At 52.7% G+C, this 21,014-nt stretch overlaps 1 protein-coding gene across 14 annotated transcripts in view; it reads right to left on the bottom strand.

The window, feature by feature from the left end:
- Positions 1 to 16,161, bottom strand: part of SOX13 (SRY-box transcription factor 13) — a 54,816-nt gene extending 38,655 nt beyond the window's left edge. For 6 of the 14 annotated variants that reach the window (XM_078003820.1, XM_001099185.4, XM_015119752.3 and 3 more), the window contains exon 1: positions 15,564 to 16,161. The gene's annotated coding sequence lies outside the window, so the exon portion shown is untranslated. Of the gene's footprint in view, positions 1 to 3,055; positions 3,552 to 14,597; positions 14,725 to 15,563 lie in introns of those variants that run through there. The other 8 variants (XM_078003823.1, XM_078003837.1, XM_078003814.1 and 5 more) reach the window with 7 other exon arrangements.
- Positions 16,162 to 21,014: the final 4,853 nt, after the last annotated feature.

Raw genomic sequence — 21,014 nt, 5'->3', positions numbered from 1 at the left:
ACCCCCATGCATCTTCCCCCAACACTGGAGAACAGAATGTGCTTGGCTGGAGACCCGGATGTAATAAATTGCTAGTAACAGAGACTCAATCTGAAAAACAAATTAATACAAGGCCTAGCTCTTCCTTTCTGCTCCTCTCATTCTCAACACTGTTTCCTGCAAGGCCAAGCAGAGAAAGAAATGCCTCCCTGGTCACAGTCGCTGAGAGGGAAATCAATTCCTCCCACCCTCGGGACCACCAGAGGCTCCCCTCAACCCACCAGCATCTCCCTTCATGAGCTCAAAAGCCAGGTCCCGAGAAGCCTGCATGGTATGTATTTGTCTGAACTCTAATTGAGCTTTTGCTTCACATTTAATGGGCACCTGCTGAGTGCCAGGCATGGTGCCCTGATCCCTGACTAGGCGAGGTGGTGGCCGCTGGGGTGGGGTGAGGAGGGGAGGCTGGGCCTGTGCATCCAGCTCTCTGTGCTAAGCCCAGAGAGGTCAGGTCTGATCTCATCTGATCAGACCAGTTCGACAGCAGGAACGACCCCTACCCCACACTGACTGTTCCCAGTCACCTACCCCTCTGTCCAGGAGTGGGGGTAATGGAACAAGAGTAAGAAGACACAGACAGGCACAAAAAGGCAGAACCAGCCATCTCTGGAAAGAACAAGAGTAAAAGGCAAATCTGAATGTGCCTGGGGATAGATTATAAAATGATGTTTAGCGTACTGGTTATATGCAAATAGCATGTAAATATGGACAAAGCCCCTGGAAAAATCTGAGTGTCCCCGCTGCTCTTTCTGCCTCGCTCTGTTTCTTACTTGGGCAGTTTCCAAGGCTCCAAAGGGAGTCATCTGACCACCTGGCCAGGAGAACCCAGAGTAGTGTCCCCAGCCTAATCGACCAGCATCCCCTTTACACCAATGCCTCTCCTTGGTGTCAGCCCACCTTGTGGCTATCTGAGAAACATGACCTCAGGGGAAGAAGAGAAAACAGGGCTAAGTCCAGAGCCAAGGTGGGAAGTGAGGGAGGAGAAAGTAAATGAGGGCCCTATAAGCACACATCCTTCCAGATCCAGTCTCAGGATGGTTCCCTGTGACTGTCAGGAGACCCAGTGGGCTCCAGACATTGCTCGATGCCCCGGCCCTTCCCATCACCAGTTCCCCAAAACCAATGGCAAGACACTAGGGCAGGAGGCCAGGGGACTCTGAAGCAAGATCTCAGTGTGGGTTGTCACTTGTTCTGAACATACTGCATAGACCAGCCTCATTCCTGCAGATCCACAGCCAGGTGGGACTCTGGAAGCCCCACCACCTAGATGGTTCCCAATTCCCTTATCTGCCAAATTTGAGGATTAGATGCTCCCTGCCCTTCCGAACTAGGTTTTATGAGGTACCCCTGAGACAAGCCCCACAGAAGCATCCCGTGCGGGGCTGTGGGAAAGTGTCTGACTCTACATCTGAGCTTTTAAACTGCAGCAAAAACTGCCAGTGTGGTTGTCATCACCCTCATCTAACTCCATTTCCAGCGAACCAGAATTCTTATTTTATATCAAGAGGACTCAAAATGCTCCCTTCCCAAGTTGCTGATGGGGGAAGTGAGGCTCCAAGTGGCTAAGTGGCAGCCCTGAGGGTATATAGGCCATTAGCAGTAGAAGCTAGACCAGGGCCTGTGTGCCCTCAGGGCTGTCAGTCAGCAGAAGCACCGGCCCCAGCACCCCCCCCGAAACACCAGCACAGCCAGAAAGGGGAGATGTCAGGGAGCCCCCATAAGAAAAGGTGGGACAGAAGGCCCTACCGCCTCATGCGCAGGGAGCAGCCCCTGGGAAACTACAGGAAGGTCCTGGAACAGACAGTTGCAGCCACCATGGAGTCAGGCTCCCTCCTCTTCAGTCCAGTAGGGTCCAGCTGGTGCCCCTGGGAAGGCGGGCACCTGACCCCTCTGTATAAGGCAAGCAGTCCTAGGCCTCTCAGCCTGACTTATCTACCCAGGTGGTGGGCAGCCTGGCCCTTTTGCGTCTGCAGAAGTCATGGAAGGAAGGAGAAAGACCATTGTCTCCTTGTTACAGATCTAGAGACCAAGGCCCAGACAGGCTTTGGACATGCGCCAGATCACAGAGGGACCTAAATAGCTACCATTAACTGTGCACCCAGCACACATCTTTCTCTAACCGGTACCATCAGCCTGCCACAAGGGAGAACCATTATCCCATTTTATGGATAAAGAAAACATGGCTCAAAGAAATTAGAAATTAAATGGCTCCACATCTGGTAGGCTGCACAGGCCCTCCACACCTGGCCCAGGCCACCCCTCCAGCTGTGCTCACAACCATATACTTCAGGCACACACTCATACTTTCACACCTCACATGGTGTCTCTGCCTAGAAGGCACTTCCTACATTCTTTCTTTCTTTCTTCCTTTTTGAGACAGAGTCTCACTCTGTCACCCAGGCTGGAGTAGCTGAGACTACAGGCGCCCGTCACCACGCCTGGCTAATTTTGTTTTTGTATTTTTAGTAGAGACGGGGTTTCACCGTGTTAGCCAGGATGGTCTCAATCTCCTGACCTCGTGATCTGCCCGCCTCGGCCTCCCAAAGTGCTGGGATTACAGGCGTGAGCCACCATGCCTGGCTCTTTTTTTTTTTTTTTTTTAACATGCACTTTCTGCTTTTGTAATTCCCACATTCTTGACCAGCAAACTCTTATATCTCACTCAAAACTCAGCCTAGATGTCCTCTATGAGTCCCTTCCAAACAATCGTAGAAGAGTTCATTATTTCTCCAGGGCATCCTAGAGACCTTGGACATCACTGGTGTCTAGTACTTAACCAACCTGCCATTATTTGTTTACCTCTCTACCCGCCAGGCTCTGACTAGATTTGAGTCCTTAATATGCTCTCAGGAAGAGGGACAATAGCAGGCATCTTTTAAATGGTCCTTACTATATGTCGGGCACTGTTTTACATCCTTTCTCTATACTTTACATCTTTACATTTCACCATCACAATAGCCCCATGAGCCTGCGGCAGGTACAGTTGTTATCACCTCTATGGTTAGGTTAGATTACTTACCCAAGATCACACAGACAGCCTGGCTCCAGAAGCTGCCTGTCTGTCTATACCGGTACTGTATTATTCTCCATGTCCTCCCCAGTTCCTAGTGCAGTGGCTGGCACACAGTAGGTGCTCTGTAAAGGTCTGCTTTAGAAATAGGTGAGCAGGAAGGAGGGTTGCCACACCCCGGCCACCTCCTGCCCTAAATCCCACCTGGAATCCCTTAGGTCTCACCCTAGCTTCCATCACTCCTGACGTTCACCACATCTTTCTTCCCCAGAGCTCCAGGTGCTTTCCCATCTCCCATCCATCTCACGTTTGGGTGTCCCAGGGGGAAGAGATCTTGCTGTCTTTCCAGCAAGGAAACTGAGACACACAGAGACCTCAGAGCTAGTGGAATCGCTCAGAGGCAGATTTCCTGCCTCTCGGGCTAATGCGCCCCACCCCCACATGGTCCGGTCTCACCTCTGTCTCAAGCAAGAACAACAAACCCTGAGAGGCAGGGGGTGAATCTGGAAGACAGCACCCCCTTGCTGACCAGGTCACTGATCTCTGGGCGGGGTCTGAGAGGAGGGAGGAGGGGGGCGGCTCCCTGGGGCCAGGAAGGAGGAGACAAGAGGCCCTTTGTGTCTACAGAGCTCCTGAGACACCTGTTCTCGCCTCCTGCCTGCCTGTGGCCTCCCTCCCGGCCCAGCCTGTGTGCGGCCTTGTTTATCCTGCAGCCCTGGCAGCTAGGCCCAGCCTGCTCCCAGCGTGGGGCTCCAGCAGCCCCTGCCAGCACCTGCCTGGTCCTGGCAGCCCTGGAGGCTGCTGGCCAAGCACAATCACCCTGCTGTTGACACAGTTGTTGATTTTCGGGAGGGTAGGGAGGGACAGGAGGAGAGAGGCAGCAAAGGCATTTAATGCCAGCCTGGCTAATTTGCAGTTGGCCCTAGCAATCCTGCACCCCCCACAGCTGCCTGCGAGAGGCTTGGGGTTTCAATCCCCCAGCAGCTTGGGCCACACACCACACAGTGCCCAAGTCCCGCTTGAACCCACAGCACCACACCACAGGCAGCCCCCATCCCCAGGGCCCCCATAGGCAGGGCCCCCATGTATGTTAGTGCACACCAAAACCCTCCTCCCCTGTGCTGGCACACACAACTTGTAGCTGAATAAGGCCCCTGAGCTCTGGGAGCCCCTGGCCACCTTGTCTTCAAATGCCCAGTACTCACTCTCCCCGCAAAGTCATAGTGTGCCCGGGTCCTTGGTGAGGAATAGGACCATCTGATATGCCCTTAGAGGCCCAGGTGGGGCCGCTGGGAGATGTGGAGGGGACCTGCGCTTATGACCTTCTCCTCCCTCTGACCTGTTCTCTCCCCCCACCCTCCAGGTCTTTATGTTATGTCTTTCAGGGAACTTTCCCTGGTTGCCCAAATCTGGTGTGGGCGCTCCCGAAGCATCCTGCCCTGTCCCTCCCTCCCCTCGGTTTGTCAGTACCGGTATCAGTTACTTACTTCACTTTCTCAAAGCTGTGTAAGGGCTGTGCTGGCCTCATGGTCTTTCAGCCCCAGCCCAGGGTGGCCCGGCATAGCCACAAGGCAGGTGCTCCCTACATACCTGCCTCAGGGACGGAGGACCGGAGAAGGCCCCTACAGGCCCCAACATCCACTCCATCTCCACCCCAAGTTCCTGCTTTTCAATCACCTCTTGGATTAGTAAGGCCCCGTGGCTGCTTAAAAGGCAAATGTGCTTCTGGAGTTACCTGTTAATCTGTCCATGCACCTAGATTGGTAAAGCTAACTAGCCAAGCTATCTCCTTAGAGATCAAGGAGCACGGATCCTGAAGGGCAAGGAATGGATGAATTTAGATGGTGGGAGGTGGAGAGAGAAGGCAGGGATATAGAGAAGACCCTGTGAGTTGAGGAACAGAAGAAGGGCCTGGGGCAGGGGTTGCTATCAGGTGAGGCAGAAACTTCCCCTCTTCCCCATGTGCCTCCTTTCAGTCTTACATGCCCCATCTGAGAGCTCCTAAACCCCATCAGTCCTGGCTCCGCAGTCAGGAGGTCCCTTACACCTGTGGACAATTGGCCCAAGAGGGCTCAGGCTCAATAAAGGGTGTCAACGGTCCAACAGACCCTCTCTAAACTGCCAAACACACCAACACTCACACACAACCCCCCTTCCCCCCCCCAACACACACACACAATTCTGGTTCTCCAAACTTCAAGTTAATCAGTGCCCAGAAAAGGGCAACACAGATAGCCAAAATCAGTCCCAAATGGAGAGTGCCACCATGGTGAGGAGTATGGATCTAAGGTCAGGTGAACCCAGTAGAAGAAAAGGGGAATTTACATTACGAAAACCAAAGGTTCCTGATGCTTTCAGCCAGTTCCAACAGGCCGTTGTGTACAGTTGTACAGACCGTGCATTGCACAACTCTAAGACAGGCCCATTCACCTAGACTTGTAACCCATTTCAAGGATTCTCTGGCCGAGAGCAGTCAAGTCCATCCCTTGTCTACCTCAGATATGAAAGAGAAAGCCCTCTTGCTACCCACCTCTACCTAAGTCAAGATTTGACACAGGTCCCCTTCCTCTGTTCTCTGACCCTGTTTCCTGTTCTGGTCCCTAGGAGTTTACTGACTAAGGTACCTTACCCAACTAAGAGGAGAGGCCTCCTCTCCCTGCCCCACCAGCCCCAGTTAGGGAGCCCACCATTGAGTCTTTCTCAACCACTCTTCTCTTCCTTAGCTCCTTGCCCTGGCCAGACACTGCCATATTAAGTGCTCCTGGGCAAGGGGGATGGCTGGGGTTCCATGATTGCCCTGGAAACCAAGTTGATAGCAAAAGGAGGGAAGGGGGTGATAGCCTACTACTGGCCCTCCCCAGATATACTGGGATTAAAACCCCAACCTGCTTGGGGCACCGGAAGCTGTGGGGCTGTTCTGCTTCTTCCTTTTTCTTCCATTCTACTCTCCCTTCCTTCTTGACATCTGTCTAATGTCCCTACTGTCTCCCTGGAGTTCTCAGAGGCCCCGCCTGGTTCCCACGGGTCGGAAGAGCCTGGTCGGGGTCTCAAGAGCACAGGCCCCTGCCTGTCTGCACACATAAACACATACACCACACCTGGCCCTCCACACACACACTCATCACACTCACAGATACACACATCACACTCAGTCCTCCACAAACGCACACACACCTGGCCCTCCACACACACACACACACACACACCACTCACATTACAATCACACACACATCACACTTAGCCACCTCTCCCCACCACATACACACACCCCACCAGCAGCCGAGAAACGAGGAGCCACACAAGCCTGAGAAATGGCAGGGACTGAAGGGGCCACTCCCTCTGCTTTCAAGAGCACCCTATTCAAGCCCCACTGCCCTCACCCCACCTGCCTGAGTGCCGGCTGTACCTGCACACAGGCTTCCTTCCACCCCTCCTCATTACCTTTTATTCCCCCTTCTTTCCCCACCCTACCCCACCCTCCTGGAACAGGCCCGAACCAAAACCTCACAGGGATGGTTGAGTGACTTCAGACTCCAGTAGGGCTGGAGGGTGGGGAGAGGTTGTTCGCGTGAGGGTGAGGGACCTCACACCCCGCACAGGCTGAGGGCTGAGACAGAAAACCCTCCTTACCCTCCACTCTGAGGAATGCCAGGTCCTGCCTTGTGTGGCCAGGCAAGAGTTAATGCTTTTAAGTCAGTGTGAAGGCAGCTCACGCCAAGGCTCCCCTCCCTGTCTGGCCTTTCCTAGGCCCCAGGGCCAAAGCAGGAGGCCCCATGAGTCCCGGGCAACCCCCCCACCCCTGCCCCCAGAGCCCGCCAGGGGGTCCATGGGGCCCACTCAGTTGTCATCGTGAAAGGGCATCAGCCCAGTCTGACACATTTCCACAACCACTCCTCCTGCCAGATCCCTCTTAGCACTGGTCAAGCCGTGCCTCCTCTTGGTCTTCCGTGGAAACAAACACGATGACATTTTTGTTTCACTATCTGGCAATATTAGATGTATTTTAAATCCTTTTCATCCTGATGACAAAGGTGCTACACATTGTTGTATTACTTTTAGAGACTACAGAAATAAGAAAATGAATATGAGCCACGATCTTTGAAAAAAAAAAAGAAGTCATGGCCGGGCACGGTGGCTCACGCCTGTAATCCCAGCACTTTGGGAGGCCAAGGCGGGCGGATCACCTGAGGTCCGGAATTCGAGACCAGCCTGACCAACACAGAGAAATCTCGTCTCTATTAAAAATACAAAAAATTAGCCGGGCATGGTAGCGCATGCCTGTAATCCCAGCTACTCCGGAGGCTGAGGCAGGAGAATCGCTTGAACCTGGGAGGTGGAGGTTGCTGTGAGCCGAGATGGCCCTATTGCACACACCATCCTGGCCAACAAGAGCAAAACTCCGTTTCAAAAAAAAAAAAAGAGGCCAACAAAGAATATTGACCACCCCCAGCTACAGGAGCTGGAGTTAGAGCTGCTCTGCCTGCTGCACCTCCTGTAACTCAGCACCTGTCCCGCATGCTGGACTTACAAGAAAACCTTCAAATGGCTAGTCCTGGACCCCCACAGCACCTGCCTTTCTCTGCACCAACTCAGCACAGGACCTGAGTCTGCATCGGGGCACCATCAGCCATACCTGGGAGCAGGCCCTGCCCCCAGATTCCTCACCCCCTTTGTTGGGGGATGGGAGGGGGCGGGACCAAGGTCCTCTGGGAACTAGTTCTCACCCCATCTTGTTCCACAGGCTGCACATTCCATTCTCAGTCAAGCAGGGGGCGGGGACTGGGGGAGGTAAGGCAGAGGGGAGGAGAACAGTCTGGCCTCCTCTGGGGCGGATCCCCCAGGGAGCTCTGGGCTTGGCAGGCAGGGATTAGGACCAAAACCACCAGAGCGGGAGGGGAGCCAGGAGGGCTCCTGCCCAGTCTGTGGCCCCTTCTCTCTCCTCTCAAGCCAAAACACTGACACCCTAGCTTGGACATGTCCCCGGAAGACACAGGGGGACAATGTCGGGGGGTAACACTAATACCCTTCCCCCCAACCCTGCCCCAATCCCTGGGGCAGTTTATGGGGCTTCATGCCAAGGCTATTTAAATGCTAAGGCCACCATTGCGGGGAGAGTGGAGGGAACTGAATTCCAAATTTGATGACTTCCCAGTGTCAGACTTCCTGTGACCAAAAGGGTGTGGGTATCAAAAGCTATTTGGGAAGAAAGGTGGCAGCTGGAGATACTGTCCCCACTTCTAACTTCTTTTCCTCTACTGTGCCATACACATTCCTTTCCCCAAAAAAAACACCCCTGGCTGAAGCCCTCAACATGTGGGTACAGATCTCGGGACGTCTCCTAGCGTGGCACATCCTGTGTACACTCAGCACTCTGAGATACCAGGCCACACACACAACACATCCTGGGACTTTGGTTTGCCCATGGATGACCTCAGGAGGAGGCAGAGGAAACCTCAGCCACTTCCTCCTCACCTCACAGCCTCTAGGAGGTCTGACCACTGCTGCTGTTCCATCTGAGACCATTGAGATCCTCCCTGACAGCACCACAATGTGCTCCTGCCAGGAGTGAGCAGGGAGGCAGGCCTCAGGGCCTCCTTCACAAAAGACGCAGTCCATGGAAGGAGAGGGGTCTTCCAAAAGCAAGAAGGACCTCCTGCCACCCACTAAGGCAGGAGAGCCACCTGGAGTAGCAGGTTGTAGCTACAAGGTTCTATGCTGTGAGGCCAGGCTTGGTGGTTCTCACCTGTAATCCCAGCACTTTGAGAGGCTGAGGTGGGCGGATCACCTGAGGTCAGGAGTTTGAGATCAGCCATGGCCAACACAGTGAAACCCCATCTCTCCTAAAAATACAAAAATTAGCCAGGCATGGTGGCGCACGCCTGTAATCTCAGCTACTCAGGAGACGGAGGCAGAATTGCTTGAATCCAGAAGGCGGAGGTTGCAGTAAGCCAAGATTGCACCACTGCACTCAGGCCTGGGAGGCAGGGCAAGACTCTGTCTCAAAAAAAAAAAAAAAAAAAAAAAAGGTTCTATGCTGTGGACTACACAGACTGGGCAGAATTTTTTTTTTTTTTTTTTTGGGACAGAGTCTTGCTTTGACACCCAGGCTGAAGTGCAGTGGTGGAGTCATCTAGGCTCCAGGTTCACACCATTCTTCTGCCTCCGCCTCCCCAGCAGCTGGGACTACAGGTGCACACCGCCACACCCGGCTACTTTTTTTGTATTTTTAGTAGAGACGGGGTTCCACCGTGTTAGCCAGAATGGTCTCGATCTCCTGACCTCGTGATCCGCCCACCTCAGTCTCCCAAAGTGCTGGGATTACAGGCGCGAGCCACCGCGCCTGACTCAGAAATCTTTTCCTAGGGGAGCTGCAAAGGCTTCATCATCATGGGGCTTTAAGTTGGGTCCATGGCATACAAGTGCTCTTAGGAGGGAACTACCGTATCACTGCTCCTCCGAGAAAGTATTTACATTTTTTAAAGAGCAGTCACTCTTGATCAGAGAAGCTGACGGAGGTCGGAGGAACCCTGCTGAGCTGGCCTGCAGCAATCTTTGAACCAAGTCTTCCCAAGAACTAAGGAAAGGCCAGTCAAAAGGCAGGCAGTCACCGAGGCAAAGACCACCATCCAGAGCATGCCTTCCTGCTTCGGGGCAGGGAGCTGACAGGAGAGGGAAAGCAATCCTCCATGGGTCTAGTTCCCCATCTGGTAAAAGGCATTGTGATGGCCTCCCTGGCTGACACATCCGGGTTCCAGAAAGGGGACTAGCAAAGGGTGAGGACCGCAACGAGTTCAGGCAGGAGCGAGCCCTCTTAAGCAAACACTGAGCACAAAAATAACTCCCATTCAAAGCACGATTTACTGTGTGCCTGTGTGCCTGGCCGGCCCTCCCAGCACAGAGCCCTTTTCAAACACTCAGCTTCACCCCTGAATGTGGCTGGGGGAGGGGGCTCAGGAGCACAGCTGCATTTGAATTCCACTTTTTCCGGTGGTGTCAGCTTCCTGGAGACTTACCCAGGGGAGCTGCCCAATAAGGACCAATCTCAAAGCACCCCCAGAGAGGAGAAAACCTTTGTAGAATCCAGTGTCAGCCTCTCAAGGGCAAGGACACCTAGATCCCTTGGTGGAATAGGCCTAGCTCAACCAACACTTGTCTGGTAATAGCAAACCCCAGCTTACTATTCGTGGAGCGCTGTTGCTATAGACATCATCAGCCATTAGCCTCCCAACAGTTCTAAGAGGAAGGTATTGGCCGGGGGCGGTGGCTTGCGTCTGTAATCCCAGCACTTTGGGAGGCCGAGGTGGGCAGATCACCTGAGGTCAGGAGTCCAAGACCAGCCTGGCCAACATGGCAAAACCTCGTCTCTACTAAAAATACAAAAATTAGCCGGGCGTCATGGCACGTGCCTGTAGTCCCAGCAACTCAGGAGGCTGAGGCAGGAGAATCACTTGAACCTGGGAGGCGGAGGTTGCAGTGAGCTGAGATTACACACTGCATGATGAGTGAGACTCTGTTGCCAAAAAAAAAAAAAAAAACATTAGCCGGATGTGGTGGTGGGTGCCTGTAATCCCAGCTACTCAAGACGCTGAGGCAGAAGAATCACTTGAACCTGGGAGGCAGAGGTTGCAGTGAGCCGAGATCGCGCCATTTGCACTCCAGCCCAGGCAACAAAATCGAAATTCCATCTCCAAAAAAAAAAAAAAAAGGAAGGTATTATCACTGTTACCGTCCCATTTCACAGGAGGGAAAACAGAGGCTCGGAGATGTTATGGGACAAATATTTCTCCTGACCCTAAATCCTTCTCACTGTGGATGTGTTTTCCTAAGTCTACCAATTACCACAGTAGCAAAATGTCCACTATGGGACTCTCCCACCAGAAGGAATGACGGGGATAAGGGTGCAGGTGGAACGTGGGGTATTTTCCAGAGCCGAGGCAGCACTGAACATCATCCATGACTGACCCTGGCACTCTTGATCACAAAATCTGAGTTGGAGGTGGAAAGCCCTCCCCAAGCAAGTCTAATCCAAGTCATCAAGTCAGCCTCCTAACTTGCCTGATTCCATCCTTGCTCTCCTTGAAGCTCTTCACTACTTAGCAGCCAAAGTGATCTCTCTGTTGTACATATTTTTCACTTATGAAAGTAATTTGGCCGGGTGCTGTGGCTCACACCTAGAATCCCAGCACTTTGGGAGGCCGAGGATGGTGGGATCATTTGAGGTCAGGAGTTCGAGACCAGCCAAACCAACATAGTGAAATACTGTCTCTACTAAAAATACAAAAAAATTAGCCAGGTGTGGTGGCACACACCTGTAGTCCCAGCTACTCAGGAGGCTGAGGCAGGAGAATCACTTGAACTCGGCAGGTGGAGGTTGCAGTGAGCCAAGATCACACCACTGCACTCCAGCCTGGGCGACAGAGTGAGAGTCCATCTCAAAACAAACAAATAAACAAGCAAACAAATAAAAATAATTCATGACCATTGTAGAAAAGTAAAAAAACAAATGGGAGATAAGGAAATTAAAACCATCCATATGTCTAGGATCCAGAGCTAACCTCTTGTAAATATTCTGATGCATCCTCCCAGATTCCGTCCATGCGTGTGTGCACGATGGCCATGTGTACACTTGCAATTCTCTGTACAAGACTAAGACTGTACTCTGCAGTTTTATATCCTGATTTTGTCACTTCTTATGTAATTTTCCAGGTTATAAACTGCTATTAACCACGTTTTGGGGAGGTTTTGGGGTATGGTTTGTATACCCACCCGGTACTAAATTCAGAAAGGACGAAAGGGTCTACAGAAAAAACAATCTTTTCTCCATCCCATCCCTCAGCCACCATTTCCCTCCCTTGGGGCAACTAGTCCCAAATAATCTTTTAAAATCATGGAGCAGATCATGTCACTCCCCTACTTAAAACTCTCTGATGGCTTGCCATCACCCTGCAATAAAATCCAGGCTCCTAATCAGTCTTACTCTCTGGCTCTCCTCTGATTTCTCTGATTTCTCCAGTCTCTCCTCTCCAGCCACATAGCTGTTGCCCCTGTTCTGGCCTTAGGGGGTTTCATTTGCTATTCCCTCTGCCTGCAATCCCCCATCTCCAGGTCTTTATGCAGCTGGCTCCTCACCCTTCAAGGCCTGGGCTGAGCTGTCCTCTCCCCCAGGTGGCCTTCACTGGCCTCCCAATCTAGGGCCACCACTGCCTGACCTACATATGTTTTCTATCACATCACCCTGTGGTATTTCTTTCACATTGCATGTCATAGTCTGATAGTCTTGGTTACTTAAAATTATTTACTGTCTGTCTCCCCACAATAGAAAGACGCCTCTTTGAAGGCAGGCACGCTGCCTGTCTTGTTCTCCCCTGTTATCCCACTGCGTAGCACAGGCCCTGGCACATAGCAGGTGGTCAACAATTTCTGTTGAAGGAGTGAATGGGGTGACTGCAGTGTCAGTTGTCATAACTAAAAACTGCCAATTGCAGGATCGCCAACACGAAGAAGCAACCTTCTGGCCATCCCCCACATGCCTGGGGTGGAGGTTGGAGGGTCTGAGAAAGGAGGACAGGAGCCTGTTGTCCAAGGCAGTGTGGCTGGACAGCAGCACCCTGTTCTTCCTCCTGGTTCCTCAGCTCACCCCTTACCTCTGCTATGCATTTGCAGAATCCCAAATCAGACAAGGAACTTGTGACAAACCCAAATTCCTAGAAAATCCTCCAACTGCAAGTGGAAAGTTGGAGGTGACACTTTTGCCCCTCACCCCAAATCCCACATCCAGTCTACCCAGGCAGCTGTGCTATTCCATGTTTCCAAGTGAGTCCAGCAGCAGGAGACACAGACGCTACCCAGGGAGCAGGGCTCCTCCTGGGACAGTCCCAGCCCATCCCACCTGATTCTTCCCCTGGGCCCCTGACACTTGGGCTCTTCTCTCTAGAAATTCACCCAGCCCCAGAGACACAAATGCACATCCAATCCTGATCCAGCAGCCCAGGCTGAGGATGCTCAAGGGACACCCTTTTGGAGACACTTCCTTCCTGGGACCTGATTTCCATGGAGAGAACACTGCAGTTGAGCCAAGATTGATTTTTAAGAATGAGGAAGGGAGGGAATGAAATGCTTTCACAAAAATTGTGAAGGGAGGGAGAAAGGAAGGAAACAAGAAAAAGAAAAAAGACTCAAGAAGATGGCAGTAGACAAGGAATAAGAAGGATAAGTTTGATCTGAGGGGCTGGAATCAGGAAAGGGTGGGAGAGAGTACAAGATCTCCTTGTCTCCAGAAGTGGGCGATATTATAATCGATTCGTTGAGCACAAACGCCAAGTGCTCTTCTGGGCTCTGTACAAGGTCAGTTAAATAATAATGGCAATAACAGCTAATATTTATCTAGCACTTATTATGTACCAGGCACTGTTCTCAGTTTCACTTTATTAAGGCTTTTAATCCTCAAGTCAACCCCTTGAAGCGTTCATATTAACCCTATTTTGTGGCTGAGGAAACTGAGGCACAGAGGTTAAGTTAAATTGCCCACAGCCACACCGCCAGGGGCATCCGAGATCTAACTCCAGCTCCAGGACTCTTAACCACTAGGCTATATTTGGCCCTCAATGATCCAGGTAGGTGGGTCCCTACCCTCCTGGAGATCATGCCTTCCAAACCAGTATCTCCCAAACGATCACGACATGCCAGTTTCAAATATGGCTGCTTACTCTACCCATTTCGCATGCGGGAAAGTCCGAACCCACGCTGCCCATCGATGGGGAACTGGAATCCAAATGTGCTGAATCCCAGCATCTTGCGAGGTGCTTTCTAATGAAGCACAGTAGAAACAGGGGTCAGCCTCAGGCCCTGACTCCCGACTGCGCCGAGGCGCGGATTACGGAGTCGGGGAGCCTGGGAGCCGGGGAGCCGGAGAAAAGGAGCTAGCGGGCTGGCGCCGCGTCGGACGGGTCCGAAAACAGAACCGCGGAAGGCAGGGAGACCGCCCCAAGCCCAGGGCAGAGAGCAGAGGGCAGAGAGCGGCCTGGCTCGACGGAGAGCGCCGCCCGGCCAGAACCAAGCTTGCCTCCCAGGACTGCGAAACGAACAGACTTATGCACCCATCTTTGAAACCGGCATGTCGTGATCGTTTGGGGGATACCGGTTTGGAAGGCATGAACTCCGGGAAGTAGGGACCCACCTACTTGGACTACTGAGAGCCAAGTACAGCCTAGTGGTCAAGAGCCAGCAGCATCGTCTCTGGCCGTCTTTGGCCAGACCCCTTCGCCAGCGCCAGCGCCAGCGCCGAGGCGTCCTGCCCGGAAATTCCCAGAGAGTCAAAGCAAACTTCCCAGGAAAACTCTTCGGCTTCCTCCAAGCCTCTGTCACCGTGGCGGCTGCCAAGAGCGCCAGCGGAGTCTTTGCAGCTGCCGCGGGCCCTCCAGGGCGGGAGCCGCCGCTCCAGCGTTCGGGGTCCTCCCGGAAAGGTCCAGGGCTGAAGTTCAAAATTCACTTCCCGCCCAGGCCCGGCTCACTGCCCCGCCCGGTACTCTCCGGCAACCCCCACGTCTCTTGCCTTCTCCAGCTCCAGTTAGTCCTGGAGCGCCTCCAGCCTGAAGACCCATGCGGGCAGCTGGGCGAATCCCGCGGGCGATCCCTGCGCGCCTGGGGACTGGAAGCAGCCAGAGCAGGCGCACACACACAACCTTGTGTGTGCGTGTGTGTTTACGTACGGAACGCGCGGGGTGGGAAAACAATGGCGAGCCGCTGGGAACTGAGTGACTACCCGCTCCGCATCTCCCTACCCCTAGGCGCGATCAGCGTTTGCAGCGGAATCGGGATGAAAAGGCTCACCTACGATATCCCAGGGCGGGAGGTGTGGGTAGTAAAAAGCAGCCTGGGGTGGGGGTGGGGGTGGGACGGGAGCAGCCGGAGCAGAAAACAAACAGGATGCGGCGCCAGTCTGGTCCGCTGGGGAACGACCCTGAAACCGCGGCAAGGGGCGCGCGTCTGTCCCCCAGCACCCCACGCAACCATGGCGGAGGAGCTCTGCGCCTCGTCGCAGGCACCTGAGCCCCACGCAGGACGCGCGCAGGTCGCCTCGGCTTCCCACTGAGAAATCCTTGAACTAGGCGCATAGTCGGGCTAATGAGAAAGACCTAGTCCTCTGCGGTCGGCGAGGAGCGGGTTGAGGGTGCACCCTAAGCTCGACCCGCGTGGTGAACGCGCGCGCGCGCGCGCACACACACACACACACACACACACACACACAAACACACACACACACACAGCCACGCACTGCCTTACAGGCTGCCACCCCTTTCCACAAGGACCCAAGTCGGCCAGGGAGGAGCCGCCTCTGCCCAGGGTTGTTGGGGGTAGGTGAGGGTCCGTCCCTCCTCGAAAAACTTTGCACGGGGTGGAAACTCGCAGGGAAGAGAGCCGGTGGGTGCCCAGAAACGTAGGGGCGCAAGTGTCAAACTTCAGCGGGCTGGGGAGATGGGCGCGACGGCGCGATCATGGCGCGGAGGGGTGCACTTACTACTCAGCCAGGCGCGGGGCTCGGGGCTCGGGGCTCGCGGCTCCGCGCTCCTGCTCCAACTCCGTGCGGTCCTCGCGGCTGGCAGCCTACGCTTCCCGCTCACATGCCCCCGCGACGCCGCGGGCGGGCCGGGTTGGTGAGGCTGGGCTGGGAGGGGGCACGCCCCCCGCCGTCGGCCGGGGAGTCGCTGCGGACCCACGGCCACCCTGGGTCCGCGCCCCACGGGGGGCCGCCGTCCCGGGCGGCGAGCTTGGTTCCGGCCGGGCGGCGCCCTCTCCACCGAGCCAGGCCGCTCTCTGCCCTCTGCCCTCTGCCCTGGGTTTGCGGCCGTCTCCCTGCCTTCCGCGGTCCTGCTCCGCCACTAGTCCGACGCGCAGCCGGCCGGCCCGCCCTGCTCTCCGGCTCTCCGGCTCTCCGGCTCCACGCTCAGCGCCTCGGCTTGGTTCCGAGTCAGGGCCTACGAGGCTGACCGCTGAGCTCTGGGCTCAGACCCGGGCTCGCCGGTTCTGGACCCGGGTTCCAGGACCGGTGCTCACACAGTTCAATTCCAAGCCGGGACTGGAGCAGGGCGCTCGCTGCTCGCCGCTGCGAGGCTACTGGACAGCCTAGAGGAGAAAGAGGGAGGGAGACTGAGAGCGCGCAGGGGGAGGGGGGAGGAGGGAGGGAGGGAGGGTGGGGACATGCAGAAGAAGGGAGGGACAGAGAGTTTCCTCCTCCCCCCTGCAGCCGGGTCCATCCAGGCATCAACAGCTGGAAACCTCTGTTGGAAAGGAGAAAGCTTAAGGTTTCCGGGCGGCGGTGGAGGGTGGAGGTGGAGTGAGGGGGTGTAGAGAAGAGAAGAAAGAAGGATTCTGCCCGCTCCCACTGCCCAGGTATGCAGATCGCTACAGAGAATCTTCACTCCTTGAAGCTAGACCTAAGAAGTTACTGGTCCAACTCCAAGCCTCCTAGCCCCTCCAGACAGATAGCCTGAACTCGGGGTTTTTAAATAACCCATTTCTCTGGGAACCTGATCTCGGCCGGGCGCGGTGGCTCACGCCTGTAATCCCAGCAATTTGGGAGGCCGAGGCGGGCGGATCACTAGGTCAGGAGATCGAGACAATCCTGGCTAATATGGTGAAACCCCGTCTCTACTAAAAATACAAAAAATTAGCCGGGCGTGATGGCACGCGCCTGTAACACCCGTACTCGGAAGGCTAAGGCAGGAGAATCGCTTGAACCCGGGAGTCAGAGGTTGCAGTGAGCCAAGATCGCGCCATTGCACTCCAGCCTGGGCGACAGAGCGAGACTCGGCTCAAAAAACAAACAAACAAACAAACAAACAAAAAACCTGATCTCACCTGTAGCTAGATGGATTCCTGATATCTCCAACCACTCCCTAATCCTATCATTTGCAGCCTCTCATATAAATCTCTTATTTTCTCCTGTCCCATTATATGGGAGGGTGGGGGAGAATGCAGAGTTGGTTTCGGTTCATTCAACATATTTATCAAATGTCCACATGTGACCGGGCGCGGTGGCTCATGCCTTTAATCCCAGCACTTTGGGAGGCCAAGGCAGGGTATCACCTGAGGTTAGGAGTTCGAGACCAGCCTGGTGAAACCCCCTCTCTACTAAAAATACAAAAATTAGCCGGGTGTGGTGGTGCATGCCTGTAACTCCAACTACTGGAGAGGCTGAGGCAGAAGAATTGCTTGAACCTGGGAGGCGGAGGTTGCAGTGAGTGGAGAACGCACCACCGCACTCCAGCCTGGGCGACAGAGTGAGACTCCATCTCCAAAAAAAAAAAACATCTACATATGCCTGGCTTACCTGAGTGCTGGGGACACGAAGACAAATGAGACAGTGTCCTTCCCTTTCTGGATTCTGATTTTGTAAAGGAATGGGTGAATATACCATTGCAGTGAAGTGGAGAGGGCTAAGATAGGGCAGGCAAATGGGCACAGGGCCACCAAAGACACTGGGGTATGGGGACTGGAACCAGAGTCTTCTTGGGGGAGGTGGCATCTGAAATGGGTCTTGGAAGGACCTGTGGGTGTAGGGCAGATTAAAAGAGTGACAATCATGGACCTACTAAGAAGTCTATGCCCACAGTGTGGGTGGCCAGTGTGTTTAAAGGTGATGGTCAGCAAGGCTCTCAAGGCCTTCTAAGGACTCATCCTTGCCCACTGCTTTGCCTGGCTAACTCCTTTCATCTTTTAGGTCTCAGCCTAGACATCAACTTTCCCTGAAGCCTTTCTTGATGGCCATATCTGGGCCAGGTGCCCCATCTGTGGGCTCTGGAAAAATCCCCACTTGTAGATAATATGGTAACCATTCATTTGTCTGTCTGCCCTGCTGGACTGTAAGCTCCGCAAGGGCAGGGATGTATCTCTCCAGTGTGCCTAGCCAGGGATTGAGAAAGAGCATAAATACTTATTGATCAATACTTGTTGATGGAAGGAAATAGGGAGCCACTGAAGGATTCTAAGCAAGGCCTCAGATGCCATCAATCTAGCTGGAGATAGGAAGGAGGCCAGTGACCAGACAATAACAGTGACCAGGGTAAAAATGATGCAGGCCTGAGCTAAGCTGGGAGTAGGAGGAATGGAAAGGAGAAAACAGGTGGGTGTAAGAGAGTGGGAGAAGCCAACATTAAGGGCCTGATGTTTGGGATAACTATGGATGAAGCCATCCTAGAAACCATGAAAGGGTTACCCAAGTTGCCAGATGTAGTGGCTCATGCATGTAATCCCAGCACTTTGGAAGTCCGAGGCAGGCGGATCACCTGAGGTCAGGAGTTTGAAACCAGTCTGACCAACATGGAGAAACCCAGTCTCTACTAAAAATACAAAATTAGCCGGGTGTGGTGGTGCATGCCTGTAATCCCAGCTAATCAGGAGGCTGAGGCAGGAGAATTGCTTGAACCCCAGGAGGCAGAGGTTAAGGTGAGCTAAGATCGTGCCACTGCACTCCAGCCTGGGCAACAAGAGCGAAACTCCGTCTCAAAAAAAAAAAAAAAAGAAAAGGTTACCCAAGTGCCACCAAGACTTTCCTCCTCCCAGACAACATGCCTGTGTTTTCCATGTATCTGGTTGTTTTTCTCTGGCCCCTGATCATCTTCACGGAGGCAGCTTGACCGTGGGTCCCTCCCTGTAGCTGTCCTTAGTAACAGCAGATTGAGAGAGGAAGAGCAAAGATCAGCCCTTCCAAACACTGCCACCAAATTAAGGTATAAAGTGTTTCCCTACTGGGTCTTAGACACAATACTATTTTCCTATATGATATCTACTTGTACCTTATCCCAATTCTGTGAGGTTGGTGTCATCCCCATTTTATTTTATTTTTTAATTTAATTTAATTCCATCTCTTTGCAAGTCCCTGAGTACCTGGAATCCCATTCTAGAGATGAGAAAAATGAAGCTCCAGTTAGTGGTAAGAGGAAGTTATCTGATTGAAGATTCTAGATTTTCTCTACTACCGCACCATTTCCCAGGAACAACTATCAAATGTACACGATTTAACTCAGTCAGCCTCTCCTTGAAACACTCACTTCATGAGTCCACAAGTCTCCTGAGTCCTCCCACCTCACTGGCTGCTCTTTCCCAGCCACCCTTGTTTATGTTCCCTCCTCCATTCTGGTCTCCAGGTGGGCATTCCCTGTGGGCTCTCTCCTGCACCCCATTTTCCTCCTACCACCTCTCCCTAGGTAAAATTTTGTCCTTTTCCATAGCTTTAAGTACCAACTATGTGGTGATGATTCTCCAAATTATTTAATATCCAAGACTATTATCCAACCACACACTTGATGTTTCTACTCAAGGGCCTCACAGGCATTGTAACCATAATGGGCCCACTGCCTGAGGGCCTGCAAGTCAATACACCAACTACCAGGGTTGCAACAGAAAAAAATTTTTAAACGCAAGGCTGAACAAGGAAAGGAGAGAAAACCTCAATTCTGCTTCTCCAAAGAGTTGGGGGCTAGGGATTTTAAGGGGTCTGGAGTGGGCCGAGGTATGGGGATCACTGTGGATGAGTTGAAGAGTACGGAGAGTCAGGGAGATGAAGAAACTGCATTTTCATGCTGATTACTGTCCTCTGTGAGGGTCTTCCAACTGGTGGCATCAGCCATTCTGCTGGAACTCAAGAGCTAAAAACATCTTAAGCAAATCTTAAACAAAAGCCTTATGATTCCAACGTCAGTGATCCTATCTATAGGAACAATGGGGATGCAAATCGATTCTTCAACAAAAGCCTTATGATTCTAACATCAGAAGTCCTATCTATAGGAACAATGGGGATGTAAATGGTCAGTATCTGGACTTTTAGCAACAAGGAAGTGCGTCAAAGTGCAACCTAATTAATGCTTTTTCTTTCTTTCTTTCTTTTTTGAGACAGGATCTTGCTCTGTCACCCAGGCTGGAGTGTACTGGTGAAGTCACGGCTCACTGCAGTCTCAACCTCCTGGGTTCAAGGGATCCTTCCACCTCAGCCTCCCAAGTAGCTGGGACTACATATACAGGCATGAGCCACCCTGCCTGGCTTATTGTTTTTCTTTTTGTGTAGAGACAAGGTCGCGCTATGTTGCCCAGGCTAATCTCAAATTCCTGGGCTCAAGTGATCCTCTCACCTTGGCCTCCCAGAGTACTGGGATTACAGGTGTGAGCCACCACACTTGCTCATTAAGGTTAAATTATAACTGTATTTCTGTCCAGAACCTAGCGTGTAATACTTGCTAACCCTGTGAGGATGGCTTCCACATCCTAACCCTAACATTGAACCTTTAACCATCATCCCCAACCCAGTACCATCTTCTTTCCCATCCAGTAAATGGCATCACCACTTACCTAATGGCTCAAGTCAAAAACCTAGCCATCATTTATGATTGTTTTTTGCTCATCTAATCAATTTAGTGAGTCACTGGCCTATCTCCAAAAATATATCCCAATGCATCCATTCCTCTGTCTTTACCACCCCACCCTAGTCCAGGCCACCATTACCTACCGCTCAGATAGACTACAACAGTCTCACCTGCAGTGACATCATTTCACTGAGGCTGCTTATATCTGCATGACTATAATATTTGTTCCAGAAATTTCTTCCCCAGGAAGGTAAGAATGTAAACCAGTAAATAACTTCATTATTTCCTTCAGGAACTTCCTGAAAATCAATTTATCTGAACAATAGACTGCTCAAACAGCCCTCTTCTTGGAACAACAGTTTGCTTAACTGGGCAAACTAGTAGCTTATCAAACAATTGTTTATTCTTCAAGACCCTCCCTTCACCATGTCCTCCAATCCTAAACTGTTACAAATTTTGCCAAATCCCAATCAGATCCCCATATTGAAAGATCTGCCTTGAACTAGACTTCAAATCCTATAAAAATCTTTACACCTGGAAAGTTCTTCCCCAAACCCTCCTCTTCCTAAAGTGGGCACCTTTTCACCCTCTTGTCTCTTCTCATCTCCCCC

This window comes from Macaca mulatta, chromosome 1, assembly GCF_049350105.2.
Source record: "Macaca mulatta isolate MMU2019108-1 chromosome 1, T2T-MMU8v2.0, whole genome shotgun sequence".
NCBI classification, from domain to species: Eukaryota; Metazoa; Chordata; class Mammalia; order Primates; family Cercopithecidae; genus Macaca; species Macaca mulatta.
The sequence above is the reverse complement of the archived record's forward strand: the minus strand, read 5'-3'. Positions and strand labels throughout refer to the sequence as shown.